This window comes from Dendrobates tinctorius, unplaced genomic scaffold, assembly GCF_039654945.1.
Source record: "Dendrobates tinctorius isolate UK_male_01 unplaced genomic scaffold, ASM3965494v1 ptg000063l, whole genome shotgun sequence".
Lineage (NCBI taxonomy): Eukaryota > Metazoa > Chordata > Amphibia > Anura > Dendrobatidae > Dendrobates > Dendrobates tinctorius.
This window is the reverse complement of record NW_027361731.1, coordinates 5910131-5925710: the sequence shown is the minus strand read 5'-3', so window position 1 is coordinate 5925710 and position 15580 is coordinate 5910131. Positions and strand designations below refer to the sequence as shown.

Genomic DNA, 15580 nt, shown 5'->3' with positions numbered 1-15580 from the left:
AGGAGGGAGAGGGCGGGGGCAGACTTGGTTGCCTGTAGCCTCCACTTTGGCACCCGTAAGGAGCAATCCTCTTCCAAAACACAAAACGGGCGCTCCCAGGACTTGCAGTGCGTGGTCTTTTTTTGACACAGTTGCAGATGACATTTGCTTTGTCAAATGCAAGCTGTGTCATCAGAAAGTGAAACGAGGGAAAAATGTGAGCAACCTCAATACCACAAATATGTGGAAACACGTGCGTACCAAGCACGAGGTGGAGTTACACAGACACACTGAAGATGTAGGCCAACCTTCAGCAGCACCTACCACCTCTTCAGCTCGTGTTGGGGCCTCTTCCTCCAGCTCACACACAGCTGGTTCGGCTTCCTCACTGGAACGCCATGGAAGAACCACTGCCACTGTTGTCCAGAGACCCAGTGAAATTCCACCCACTGAACCACGTTCGCAGTCATCAGCACACTCCCAGGCCACTCACCAGCAATCGGTAGCACAGGCATGGGAGAAAAAGCGGCCATACTCGGCAATCCATCCCCGAGCACTGGCTCTGAATGCCGGCATTGCCAAACTACTGGCCCTTGAGATGCTGTCATTCAGGCTGGTGGAGACTTACACCTTCCGGAACTTTATGTCATTGGCAGTTCCACAATACAATGTGCCCAGCCGCTTTTATTTCAGCAGGCAAGCCGTCCCTGCCCTGCAAAAGCATGTGGAGGGAAAAATTAAAAATGCGCTACTAAACGCCGTCAGTAGCAAGGTCCACCTGACCACCGATGCGTGGACCAGTAGCCATGGACAGGGACGATACCTTTCCCTCAGTGCCCATTGGGTCAATGTTGTGGAGCCGGGTACAGATCTGGAGAGTGGCTCTGTACGTATTCTGCCAACTCCAAGGATTGCAGGAATGCAGTCTGTACATATTGAGTCCTCCTCCTACTCTAGTTCCTCGGAATCAGCACTGCATGAGACTGTTAGGCCAGATATGAGCACAGGTGTGGCCAAACGTCAACAGGCCGTCCTTAAATTAATTTCTTTGGGGAATCGGAGCCACACAGCACAGGAGCTCTTGAATGCCATCAAGCAGGAGAGCGATGTGTGGTTTGTGCCAGCGAATCTCCAGCCAGGTTTGGTAGTGAGTGACAATGGCCAAAATCTAGTGGCAGCTCTGGGCCTAGGCAACCTCACTCACATACTAAGTCTGGCACACATGCTCAATTTGGTCATGCAGAGCTTTCTGAGGGACTATCCGGATCTTGATGCACTGCTGCACAAGGTTCGCCTAGAGTGTGCTCACTTGCGGCGTTCCAGCATGGCAAGATCCCGCATTGCATCTCTGCAACGCCGATTCCGCCTGCCAGAACATCGCATTATATGTGACCTCCCCACCAGGTGGAATTCAACGTTACATATGTTGGAGCGGTTGTGTGAGCAGCAGGCCGCAGTAATGGAGTACCAGCTGCATCAGGCGCAAACAAGTCGCACTGTGCGCCGGACACACTTCACCACCACTGAGTGGGCCACTATGAGGGACATCTGCCAAGTTTTGCGTGCCTTCGATGACTCCACGCAGATGGCCAGTGCAGATGATGCACTAATCAGCATGACTGTCCCCCTCATCTGTCTGCTTCAAAAAACCTTACAAGCACTAAGTGAGGAGGTTTTTGAAGAGGTCGAGGATGAGCAGTCAGAAATGCCATCTGCTTCTGGCAAGTCTGCGCAACGTGCTTCCACTCAAAGGCCCAGGCAGGGGACACTTAGTGAGGAGGATGACGAGGAGTCAATGGAGGAGGAGAAACACATCTCTCCAGAGGAGGGAGGTACACAAGGCTATAGTAGTCAGTGTGTACAGCGATGGTGGGGTGATGCTGAGCAGGCAGAGATGCTGCCTCAAGCTGGGGACAGCGTTTCCGGTCCAGTTGGCAGTCTGCAGCACATGGTTGATTTCATGCTGTAGTGCTTGTTAAATGACCACCGCATCGCCAACATTCTCCACACGGCTGATTATTGGGTGTACACCCTCCTAGATCCTCGCTACCGGGACAACTTACAAAGCCTCACACCACAGTTGAACCGGGAGCGAAAAATGCGGGAGTACCAAGAAACACTTGTGCAGGCCATCATGTTCTCCATTCCCCCCGCAAGTGTTGCTGGTAGTGCTTTTCAAAGCAGCCATGTGGGTAGAGGCAGTGGAGGAAGCTCTGCACAAAGAGGTAGCAGAGGCAGTGCCGCAGGACAAGGCAAGGCCAGTATGGCCCAAATGTGGAAAAGTTTTGTGGGACCGCCACAAACGGCTACACCATCACAGACGGCTCCAGTCAGCAGGAGGCAACGTTTCCATCAGATGGTGACAGACTACTTGTCTAGCCCTGTTAGTGTACTCCCAGACGGCTCTTCCCCATTCAAGTATTGGGTCTCTAAGCTGGATACATGGTCAGAGCTTAGCCAGTATGCATTGGAGGTGCTGGCTTGCCCTGCTGCCAGTGTATTATCGGAACGTGTCTTTAGTGCTGCAGGTGGTGTGGTAACAGACCGTCGCACGCGACTATCGGCCGATAATGTTCACCGGCTTACTTTTCTGAAAATGAACAAGGCCTGGATCTCACCTGAATTTGCCAGTCCTCTTCCAGAATAAATAATTGGCTGGCAATAGGATCCAGGTCTCCTGTTGTGTTCATGTTTCTATGACCTGAACTTTATTTCCTGGGCTACAGCAACGCCCGTTGTTGCTCAGAAGTGCTGTCCACACAGACAAAACACTCGCTCATGTGTAAGTGGGGTTCGGTAAAGTCAGCTGATCCCCTGCTGTGTGTACGGCAAACTCTCCTGCTGCCTCCAAATTCAAACAACGTCTTATCTTAAACTGCCTCCAAGTAGGCCTCAGCCTACAAAATGACTATCCCTGGGCTCCAACATCGTCAGTTGTTGTTCGGAAGTGCTGTCCACACAGAAAAAAAAACACTCGTTCATGTGAAAGTGGGGTTCGGTAACGTCAGCTGATCCCCTGCTGTGTGGAGGGCAAAGTGTCCTGCTCCCTCCAAAGTCAAAATACCTCAGCTTTACACCTGGCTCCTAGTAGGCCTCGACCTGCACCCTGATTGTCCCTGGGCTCCAACAACGCTAGTTGGTTCTCAGAAGTGCTGTCCACACAGAAAAAAAAACACTCGTTCATGTGAAAGTGGGGTTCGGTAACGTCAGCTGATCCCCTGCTGTGTGGAGGGCAAACTGCTGCTGCCTCCAAATTGTAACTACTTCAGATTTAAACATTCTCTGATTTGGCCTCTGTCTCCACTCTGTCTCTAGTATTTCCCCTGACCTCCAACACCGCCAGTTCCTGCTCACAGTTGCGGTCCACGCATTCCACATGTGTTCCTGGTGTTCTGTTACGTGAGCAGATCCCCCAATGTGTGTCCGCCACTGTCTCCTGCGCTGTCCACCTTCCCACTGCAAGCTGTGGGAATGTGGACAGAGCAGGAGACAGTGGCAGACACACATCAGGGGATCTGCTGACATTACAGAACCCCAGTAACACAGGAACACGTGTGGATTGGGCAGACGGCTACTGTACGCATAAACTGGCGGTGTTGGTGGTCACGTGAAATCCTGGAAACAGAGTGGAGACAGATGCCTAATTGGAGCACGTTGACAGTCTGTTGTAGCCTACAAACAACCAAAAACTGCCACCAAGTAGGCCTCGGCCTGCACCATGATTGTCCCTGGGCTCCAACAACGCCAGTTGGTGCTCGGAAGTGCTGTCCACACAGAAAAACACACTCGTTCATGTGAAAGTGGGGTTTGGTAACGTCAGCTGGTCCCCTGCTGTGTGGAGGGCAAACTGCTGCTGCCTCCAAATTCAAACAACGTCTTATCTTAAACTGCCTCCAAGTAGGCCTCAGCCTACAAAATGACTATCCCTGGGCTCCAACATCGTCAGTTGTTGCTCGGAAGTGCTGTCCACACAGAAAAAAACACTTGTTCATGTGAAAGTGGGGGTCGGTAACATCTGCTGATCCCCTGCTGTGTGTACGGCAAACTCTCCTGCTGCCTCCAAAGTCAAAATAACTCCGATTTACACCTGGCTCCTAGTAGGCCTCGGCCTGCACCATGATTGTCCCTGGGCTCCAACAACGCCAGTTGGTGCTCGGCAGTGTCTTTGGCACGGGTACTCCCTGTTGCCCAGCCTGGTTCCAGCACGCCAGCTGTTTCCGGGTAGTGTCAAGGTCACTATGCCACCAATCCGTTGTCCTGTCGTCTTGCGGCTGGGTTAGCCGACTCTACGGTGCCTGCAGTTTAGGTGACTCCTATGTGGACTGCGGGAACTGGCACTGAAGGCTGGATCCGTAGTGCCAATGGGACATGGACCCCCTGTAGGACTGTGGGTTTCGGTAACTGCGGCCAGCTTGCGGCCTGGCTACTTTGCTTTGAATGGGTACCTTCTGCTACCGACCCGGGTTCCGGCATTGTCAGCTGGTTCTCGCCAGAGCCTTTGGCCTAGGTGCCTCTATCTAGGTATCCGAAGTCCAGCACCGTCAGCTGGTCCTTGGTAGTGCTTTCTAGCACAGGTACCTCCTGCCTAGTAACCGTGGTCCAGCACCGTCAGTTGTTCCTCGGTAGTGCCATTGGCTCTTGTAGCTTTTGCTACCCATCTGGGTTCCAGCACCGTCAGCTGGTTCTCGCCAGAGGCTTTGGCCTAGGTGCCTCCATCTCGGTATCTGAGGTCCAGCACCGTCAGCTGGTCCTTGGTAGTGCTTTTTAGCACAGGTACCTTCTGCTTAGTAACCGTGGTCCAGCACCGTCAGTTGGTCCTCGGTAGTGCCATTGGCTCTTGTTCCTTCTGCTACCCATCCGGGTGCCAGCACTGTCTGCTGGTTCTCGCCAGAGCCTTTGGCCTAGGTGCCTCCATCTCGGTATCCGAGGTCCAGCACCGTCAGCTGGTCCTTGGTAGTGCTTTTTAGCACAGGTACCTTCTGCTTAGTAACCGTGGTCCAGCACCGTCAGTTGGTCATCGGTAGTGCCATTGGCTCTTATTCCTTCTGCTACCCATCCGGGTGCCAGCACTGTCTGCTGGTTCTCGCCAGAGCCTTTGGCCTAGGTGCCTCCATCTCGGTATCCGAGGTCCAGCACCGTCAGCTGGTCCTTGGTAGTGCTTTTTAGCACAGGTACCTTCTGCTTAGTAACCGTGGTCCAGCACCGTCAGTTGGTCCTCGGTAGTGCCATTGGCTCTTGTTCCTTCTGCTACCCATCCGGGGGCCAGCACTGTCTGCTGGTTCTCGCCAGTTTCTCAGCCTTCTTGTACCTTCTGCTACATTTCCAAGATCAAGCTTTTTGAAATTGTCTTTGGTAATCCTTATTGATCTCCATGACGACGACCCTGATGACGACGACCCTGAAGACCACACCAAAGAAGACCAGAAATATGACCCTAAATAATAAGACCAAGAGGACAAAGAACATGAAGACAACCACCAAGATACAGAACAAAAGACAGAAGAACAAGAAGCAGAAGAAGCAAAAGCAGAACAACAGAAAGCAGAAGAACATTAAGCATAAGACTAAAAATCAGCATAGAAGAAATCAAAATTATAAGCAGAAGACTAAGCAGTAAATGGGGGCGAGTCCGTTCCTCCTCGTGGTGCCCCTGGAAAATGCCTGCTGCTGCAGGCCAAACTGAACGCGGACAAATCCTGTTGTAAATCTTTAGTGACAGGCAGAACGTAAGGTGTAATCTTATAATTTTTATAGATAAGTACTACAGGAATGCCTGTCACCATAAGAAAATGAAGACAAAGAAGAATAGGAAGAAGATGAAGAAATAGCATATTAAAATTAATAATAGCTGAATAAGAAGAATATGAAGAATGGAAAAAAAAATTAATGGGAAGAAGATGAAGAAGAAGAAGAAGAAGAAGAAGATGAATAAGGCGAAGAAAAAGTTGATGAAAAAAATGCTACTGCTGCGGATCATGAAGGAGAAAGTGTGGGAGAAGTACAAAAGAAGGTGAAGAGCATGGAAGTTGTGAAACATACATATCTGACAAAATATAAAAAAGGTTAACATAGTCAATATCTTTTTAACGCCGAACGTCTTGAAAAAAAAAAAATTGGAATTAATGCTATGCCATGTGATTTGAATAAACCACTATGCCTTTAATGTCTCCTCCACCTCCCACAATACATTCTACATGATTCTTATTTGTTTTCAATTATGTAGAATTAGCCAACAAGGAAATAAAGGGCTTTTTTAAATTCCGATACCGGAAGTCCCATTGACTTGAATGGGACTTCCGGTATCGGAATCGGCGATACCCTATATTTTTTTCGTATCGGGCGATACTATCCGACACGATATTTTTGTGTATCGAACGGTATCGCTCAACACTATTTATGTGGAAAATGTGATTCCTTTATTTTCATGGGTCTATGTTGTAAACTTCTGTGAAGGACTTGGGGATGAAAGTGCTCACCGCACATCTAGATAAGTTCCTTGAGGGGTCTAGTTTCCAAAATGGGGTCAATTATGGGGGATTTTTGTTTAGGCACATCAGGGGATTTTCAAATGCGACATAGCGTCCGCTCTCAATCCCATCCAATTTTGTGCTCTAAAAGTCAAACCATGTTCCTTCCTTTCTGAGCCCTGCCATGCATCCAAACAGTGGTTTTCCCCCACATATGGAGCATCATCATACTCAGGAGAAATTGCACAACTTTTGTGGTCCATTTTCTCCTGTTACCCTTGTGAAAATAAAAAAAATGGTGCTAAAAGTTCATTTTTGTGACTAAAAAGTTAAATGTTCATTTTTGCCTTCCACGGTCTTCGGTTCCTGTGAAGGGTTAATAAACTTCTTGAATGTGGTTTTGAGCACCTTGATGGGTGCAGGTTTTAGAATGGTGTCACTTTTGGGTATTTTCTGTCAGATAGGCCCCTCAAAGTCTCTTCAAATGTGAGGTGGTCCTTAAAAAATTGTTTTGTAAATTTGTTGTAAAAATGAGAAATCGCCGTTCAACTTTTAACCCTTAGGGTAAGTTCACAATGGGCGTTTTTGCTGCAGCAAAACCTGATCTTGGCAGGAAAAAGCTGCAGCAAAAACGCAGGGTTAGGTGCCTTTTTGGTGCGTTTTTTGTGTCTCTTTGCCCATGCTAATATCCATGACTTATCTGCAGGAAAAATGCTGCAAATAATGATACCTGCGTTTTTGCAGCATTTTTTCAACACTCATTCAGGTCAGTGGGTGAAAAACGCTGCAGCTGACATTCTCTATGTCCAAAAAACGCAGCAAAAAAAACGCCCAGTGTGAATTACCTTAACTTCCTTACAAAAAAAATTATGTTTCCAAAATTAAGCTGATGTAAAGAAGACATGTGGGAAATGTTATTTATTATTAAATTAACTATATTGTGTGATATGTGTCATGATCCAGCGTGGATCTGACAGTTTAAATGGATAAGTGAACTTTTTTCCTTTGGCTAGGTGTCAAAGTGGGTTGATTGCCCCAGGTGGCCATTAGAATTATTACACGTGGTGTTTCATTCTAAGTTGCCCAGAGGTGGTGAGTGGTATTGCACCTTAGTTTTAGGGTTAATGTGCACGCAATTACAAATCAGGTGTTAGGCTCTATAAAAGGGAGCCAGGTGGGTTCAATCACTGCTGGTGATATTGATTGTGTGTTAGTCATTCACAAGGAAGCCTGGGTGAATGAAGGAGCTGAACATGAGTCCTGCGCTGCCCAGCCAGAGGGGACGAGTGGCAGCTAGGTGGTCTGCAAGAAGGGCTGGCATGGCGTGGTGGAGTCACAGTTTATGGTGTCAGCAGGAGGCGTTTGCATGGCTTGGTGGAGTGGCGACGATGGTGAGAGTTGCACTCACCATGCTGGACCTGGTTGCTGAGAGCTGGACTCAAGCATGCTTGACTTTTTGGGCAGGAGCTGAACTCATCATTGGGACTCTGTTACTGGACTGCTGCAATTGGTGGTGGACTCTGCTCCAAGGCTGCACTATGGTGATGGATCAGATTATGGTGATGGATCCGGGTGGAGAAGATGCACACAGGTGGTGGGCTCTGTTGCTAGGAGCGTACGCAACAGAGCAAAGCTAAGTGGTGTTTCCCCTGTTTTGTCATCTTTCCTCATGTGTGTTTTCGTGCAGTGGTGGGATTAGTTTCCGCACCGACCAATTCCCTAGTGAGGGTTTAGGTCAGGGCGAGCTAGGGTTTTTAGGTTCCTGTTGCGCGCCCGGTGCGGAACCGGCATAGGGATCGTTAGGAAAGTGGAGAGCTCCCCTGAGCCAGTGTCCCTGCACTTCTATCGCAGGGCCCACCATTGTTAATGTTTTCCAGGTTCCCCTTTATTATTTAAATTCGCCTTACTGGAGGCGGGGTTTCCAGACTTGTATATACGTGTAATGTCTAACTTCGCCAGTTGGAGGCGGTGTATCCAGCTGCACGTGTTTATTATTTAAATTCGCCCCACTGGAGGCGATGTATCCAGGGTCACGTGTGTCATATGGGTTCGCCTTGCGGTACTCGCTGCGTCCAGACACACATGACCGTGACATTATGTCTCTCTGATTTAAAGGTTCAATGATTCAAAGTTTTTAAACTTTGACACATTTCCAATTTTTTCACAAATAAAAGTCATATCGAAGAAATTTTAAGACTATCATGAAGCCCAAACATGTCATGACGAAAACAATCTCAGAATCACTAGGATCTATTGAAGCGTCCAGAGTTATGACCTCATAAAGGGACAGTGCTCACAAATGAAAAAATTGGCCTGGTCAGGAAGGTGAAAACAGGCTTCGGGGTTAAATACACCCTAGGGCCACATGAAAGACACTAAAGGATACAACTTTATAATATTTAGGGGGTGAACAATTATCTAAGCGCTCCCTCCTATAACAGCTCTCCCTGAGCTGCCTCCTGAGGACGGTGTGCCGAGCATCGCGTCACTGGGTCTTCTATAAACCCGATAACGTGATGCGGCCAGACAGTCACAGTAATGTCAGTAGCCAACATGACTGCAGCCTTACCGTATATGGCGGGCAATCCCAGCATGTTTATTGGCTGGGAACTCGAGCATGGCGCTCCATCACCTGCGATAATCGAGTAACAAGCTTGTCCGAGCTCCCGATGTCTGATCGAGTAGTGGAGAGCGGCTCACTCATCACTAGTATCTACATTATTGTGCTGGAGCGAAATAATCACATTGTGTGGGAACTTCTTTGGGCTTCTGTCCTTTCATCCTGCAGTTGTCTAAATGGATCTAATGTGGACTTGGGAACCAGCGAAGCCACATTCTGTCCACAGCTGTTATGAAGTAGTGTAGATACCAGAAGGGGCAGAGGGGGCAGTCGCCCCGTGCCCCGCACTCTGAGGGAGCCCACCAGGAGCTATGGTACTGTAACTATCGACGTGCACAGCGCGCCCGTAGTGTTACATTCTGTGGCAGGGCAGGGAGAATTGATCTCCCAGCTCTGCTGCCCGGCTGCTATGGGGCCCTTGAGCAGGCGAGGGTACGTTGCCAGCACTGGGCCCCCCCACCCATCATCACAAGTTCAGCAGTATTGGCTAGAAGCCGATACAGTTGACCGCATTGATGAGAGGAGCGTTACGGTCCCTCTCCCATCATCACCCTCTCAGCGTCTGACATCACCGATGTCAACACTAACAGGGGGTCACGATGACGTCATTACCTGGTGCCCACTATCCGGAGATGTGCGGGCACTCAGAGAAGCGGAGGAACCAGGAAAAAAGGTGAGCATTGGATTTATTTTTTATGATGCTGAATTATGCTATAGAGATTGGCTATGGGGGTGCATTATATTAGGGGCTGCATTATACTATAGAGACTGCCTATGGGGGTGCATTATATTAAGGGCTGCATTATACTATAGCGACTGCCTATGGGGGTGCATTATATTAAGGGCTGCATTATGCTATAGAGGCTGACAAAGGGGGTGCATTATATTAAAGGCTGTATTGTGCTATGAGGCTGCCTATGGGGGTGCATTTTATTAAGGGCTGCATAATACTATAGAGTCTACCCATGTGGGTCCATTATATTCAGGGCTGCATTAAGCTTAAGAGTCTACCTTATGGGGGTGCATTATACTATAGAGGCTGCCTATCGGGTGCATTATATTAAGGGCTGCATTATACTATAGAGTCTACCTATGGGGGTGCATTATATTAGGGGCTGTATTATACTATAGAGGCTGCCTATGGGGGTGCATTGTATTAAGGTCTGCATTATACTACAGAGTCTACCCATGGGGGTGCATTATATTAGGGGCTGAATTATACTATAGAGGCTGCCTATGGGAGTGCATTATATTAAGGGCTGCATTATACTATAGAATCTACCTATGGGTGCAGCATTATTTTAGGGGCTGAAATATACTATAGAGGCTGCCTATGGGGTGCATTATATTAGGGGCTGCAATATGCTATAGAGGCTGCCTGTCACGCTCGCACCTTGGCAGATTGGCACGAGCAAGGGGGTTGTGGCCCCACTGTTCCACAAACCACACTACCCTGGAAGGGGCATGATTAGGACAGCTGCCTTGGTCTTCACTGGAGCCTCTGATGATGAGATCAAGGCTTGTGCAGTAGGTAGCTGCTAGGTGCCACTCCAAAAAAAACGCATGGCTGTGGAAAGGAGCTGCAGTTTGTAGCAAGAGGTTGAGCAGCATCAGACGCAGAACGAAGCAGTACTGCAGGAGTGCGGAGCACCAGCAGAGCCACAAGGTTACGAAGCACAGGCAGAGCCACAAGAGTGCAAAGCGCAGGCAGAGTCACAAGAGTGCAGAGCAGGCAAAGCCGCAAGAGTTCAGAGCACAGGCAGACGGAGAGGACACAAAGATAGATACAGCAGGGAAAGGAGCCACAGACAAGGAGACTGACAGACAGAGGTAGGACTGAGTTCAGTCAAGGTAATGGTACAACACAAGGTACAGGAACAAAGACACAGAGACCCGGATATACTGCCTCCTGAAGGGCAGAGAGGACAAGTATGAGACACCTGATGAAGGCCTACACAGCCGAAACGTATTGTTCTTTTTTTTTTATAACAAAAAATGTTTTTATTGCTTTTTAAAAAACTTTGCATTTTACTTAGCCAATAAAATATCATCTGATTTAACATCAGAGATACTCAGTTATTTGGCTTTATAACCTTCTTGCTTCAAATTGGGTTAAAGATCCTCTGAAGGAAGCGCCCTGAAACTACTTTATTCGCGATGTCACGTGGAGGAAAACTTCTTTCTGGGAAAGGAACATTATCTCCATGCTATTACAGACGGGCAGCATACCGGTGGAAGGATCACCCTTGTTTGCAAACTTTTTCCAGTGTTGTGCCTTCTTGCACAACCACATAAGGTGAGCAAGTTTTAAGCTGTATTTTTCTCAAACTGAATTGACTCATCCACTACGCTTAGATAGCACTCTCCCTATATTTTCCCCTCTTCCTTTCTTTCCCAGGACCTTATTCACAAAGTATGGGACAAGGCAAGGAACAATAGCACAGGGACCAGGATATTCTGCCTCTTTGAGGGCGGACGGATACAAGGCAAGTCTAGGAACAGGGACACAGAGACCAGGATATTCTGCCTCCTTGAGGGCAGAGCAGACAGGCACAGATACAGGACTAGGAAACAAGCCTCCAGAGAAGGTGAAACACAGAACAGGACCTAGCAACTCAGCAGCAAGATACTGAATAAAGGCGTTGCTCAGGCAGCTACCACCGGGTGGAGCTGCCCTAAATACTAGAGGCCTCTTCGTAATTGGCCAGGGACACATTAGGCAGGTGCACCGATTCCATAAGAACCAGAGTTCTGGCGCCGCCCCCCTATGCATACAGCCAGGAAGCATGCAGAGAGCAGGAATGAAGCAAGAGGCACACAGCATGGAGTCGGCAGCAGACGGAACTCACAGTATGGTCTGGAGCAGTGATTAAGTTGGTGTGTCGGGGATGGGAGGCCAAGCAGTGATGCGGCAGGGTTGTTACACTGACTTTAGGGGTGCATTATATTAGGGGCTGCAATATACTATAGAGTCTGTCTATGGGGGTGCATCATATTAGGGGCTGCAATATACTATAGAGTCTGTCTATGGGGGTGCATTATATTAAAGGGAACCTGTCACCAGGTTTGGCCGATAAGAGATACAGCCATCACCTTTCAGGGCTGATATACAGCATTCTATAATGCTGTATATCTGCCCCCAAATCGGCTTGTAAGAGGAGAAAAATAACTTTTATTATACTCACCTGCAGGGCGGTCCAGTCCGAGGGGTGTCACTCTTCATGGTCTAGCGCCTCCCATCTTCCGATGATCGCCGCCGTCCTCCTGCTTGCTTCGTGTGGATGATGAGTCACTGCGTCATCCACACAGGCTCCCCGGCATCACGCTCCTGTGCAGGTGTACTTATCTGCCCTGTTGAGGGTAGAGGAAAGTACTGCAGTGCGCAGGTGGCGGGGCTCTTTGACCTGTGACATCCATGGGACCGGATTGCCCTGCAAGAGAGTATAATAAAAGGTCTATTTCTTCTCTTACAGGTCAGGTTGGGGGCCGATATACAGCATTATAGAATGATGTATATCAGCTCCAAAAGGTGATGGCCATAACTTATATAGGCCAAAACTGGTGACAGGTTCCCTTTAAGGGCTGCATTATACTATAGAGACTGCCTATGGGGGGTGCATTTTATTAAGGGCTGCATTATGCTATAGAGTCTACCTATGGGGGTGCATAAGAGAGCATTATACTGTGTATAGTGGAGCTGTACGTGGGAAGACTCGTGACATTATAAAATGTAAAGTGAGCACTTACTGTTATAGGGGAACTCTGGTTACTGTGATTGTCAATGGGGCACACAGAGGGCACTATTACTTTCTAGGGGGCAAAATATGGGCACTGATTTCTAGGGCACTTGCACCCGGCATTAATATATTCTAGAGGGCTGCTTTAGAATTTAGAGGTCACACAGCAGGTGCAGGAATCAGGGACACATACGGCAGCAGTGGCTCAGTATTGGGGTATCAGGTGCAGTAATAGGGACACATACGGCAGCAGCGGCTCAGTATTGGGGTATCAGGTGCAGTAATAGGGACACATACGGCAGCAGTGGCTCAGTATTGGGGTATCAGGTGCAGTAATAGGGACACATACGGCAGCAGTGGCTCAGTATTGGGGTATCAGGTGTAGTAATAGGGACACATACGGCAGCAGAAGAGGCTCAGTATTGGGGTATCAGGTGTAGTAATAGGGACACATACGGCAGCAGAGGCTCAGTATTGGGGTATCAGGTGCTGTAATAGGGACACATACGGCAGCAGAGGCTCAGTATTGGGGTATCAGGTGCTGTAATAGGGACACATACGGCAGCAGCGGCTCAGTATTGGGGTATCAGGTGCAGTAATAGGGACACATACGGCAGCAGCGGCTCAGTATTGGGGTATCAGGTGCAGTAATAGGGATACATACGGCAGCAGCGGCTCAGTATTGGGGTATCAGCAGGATGAGGAGGTTGTGCAGGTTGGGAATAGATGGTGACGGGGCTGGAATATGAGGTGTGAAGTGTGTCTGTGCTGTATTCTCTGCAGCCGCGTCCTGGCTGGAAGAAGTGGTCATATCGGTCTGGGCCAGATGGAAAAGACGGGAAAAGTGAACGACTCCATCAGAAAGAACGTCAGCGGTAAGTCATTATTGGTAACTGTGCTGTGACCTGTTATATGTTCCACAGGACTGGTATCTACCACTGACCATATGGCGGTAACATCAATATTGGTCTTTACATAGAGATTATTTTCAGTAACAGCGCGGTCATCTTAGAGGTTCTCCTACATCCACTATTACGGTGCGTCACCCAGTTGTCATCAAGGTCACCTGGTTAGGGGCCACTCAGAAGCTTCACCCCCGAACCAAAACCCTAGGTACTCCTCTGCTGTTATGCATACCTCCCAACCTTTGAAGAAGGGAAAGAGGGACAAAGGCTGCGGCAAAATTTAGGTCACACCCATGTCCATGCCTCAACCACACTGACTGGTACTGAAGAAAAGAATCCCACCGGAAGTTCAACCAGACCCCACAAGTGTGCATTAACCCTCTACCTGACCTAAATGGACCCCACAAGCCAGCATTACCCCCCCCTCCCAGATGCCAAGCAGCCCCCACAAGTGTGCAAAAACCCCTCGGGAGCCCAACAAGCTCCCAGTGACCCAAACATTAAGCCCCCAAATCCCACTAGTTAGCCCCAAGTATCAGCCCCCAACAACCAAACATCTAAGAAGACACCAACCTGTTACTTACTAAACCCTCCTGCCTGTCACTGACCTCACTCCACACTGCTCACAGCCGCCGGCACCAGAGACACAGCTGAGACAGGGTGTAATGGAGGCTTCTCTCCCTGCACCAGACGGCAGAGACACGTATGTAATGACGTCTTCTCTTCCTGCCTTTGTTGTCAGGACACGCCTCCCGGTGTGACACGCCCTCATAAATGACATCACACCAGGAAGGAGGGTAGATGCTAGACTGTATGGGCTCCTTCCAGGTGTGATGTCATACTGGGGGCGTGTCCTACCGGGGGCGTGTCCTGACAGTAAAGGCAGGAAGAGAAGATGCCATTACACTGTCTCTGCCGTCTGGTGCAGGGAGAGAAGCCTCCATTACACCCTGTTTCAGCCGTCTGTGAGCAGTGTGGAGTGAGGTCAGCGGCGTCACTGACAGGCAGGAGGGTTGGTGTCTTCTTAGATGTTTGGTTGATGGGGCTGATATTTGGGGGCTTATCTGGGAGCTGTTGGGCTCCCGGAGGTGAGGGGGGATTAATGCTTGCTGGTGGGGTCTGGTTTGGTCTGGGGGGGGGGGGGGGGTACTGCATGCTTATGGGGTCTCTGGGTAGGGGGTTAATGCTTGGTTGTAGGGTCTGTTTGTACTTCGGGGGGGGATACTAATGCATGCTTGTGGTGTCTGTTTGGGTCGGGGGGGGTTAATGCACACTTGTGGGGTCTGGTTGGGTCCTGGGGGGTTAATGCACCTCTGCGGGGTCTGGTTGGGTCTCCGGGGGAGGTGTTAATGCACGCTCCCGGGGTCTGGCTGGGTTCCCGGGGGGCTAGTGCACGCTTGTGGTGTCTGGTAGTCCCGGGAGAGGGGGCATTAATGCACGCTTGTGGTGTCTGGTAGTCCCGGGAGAGGGGGCATTAATGCACGCTTGTGGTGTCTGGTAGTCCCGGGAGAGAGGGGTTAATGCACGCTTGGGGTGTCTGGTAGTCCCGGGAGAGGGGGGGTTAATGATGCACGCTTGGGGTGTCTGGTAGTCCCGGGAGAGGGGGGTTAATGATGCACGCTTGGGGTGTCTGGTAGTCCCGGGAGAGGGGGGTTATTGATGCACGCTTGGGGTGTCTGGTAGTCCCGGGAGAGGGGGGTTAATGATGCACGCTTGGGGTGTCTGGTAGTCCCGGGAGAGGGGGGTTAATGATGCACGCTTGGGGTGTCTGGTAGTCCCGGGAGAGGGGGGTTAATGATGCACGCTTGCGGTATCTGGTAGTCCCGGCAGAGGGGGGTTAATGATGCACGCTTGGGGTGTCTGGTAGTCCCG

At 49.6% G+C, this 15580-nt stretch overlaps 1 protein-coding gene across 3 annotated transcripts in view; it reads right to left on the bottom strand.

Annotated features, from left to right (window-relative positions):
• Window positions 1–14470, bottom strand: part of LOC141094260 (uncharacterized) — a 77524-nt gene extending 63054 nt beyond the window's left edge. For 2 of the 3 annotated variants that reach the window (XM_073580082.1, XM_073580084.1), the window contains exon 1: window positions 14317–14470. The gene's annotated coding sequence lies outside the window, so the exon portion shown is untranslated. Of the gene's footprint in view, window positions 1–12251; window positions 12498–14316 lie in introns of all 3 variants that reach the window. The other variant, XM_073580083.1, reaches the window with a different exon arrangement.
• Between the last annotated feature and the right edge of the window lie 1110 nt (window positions 14471–15580).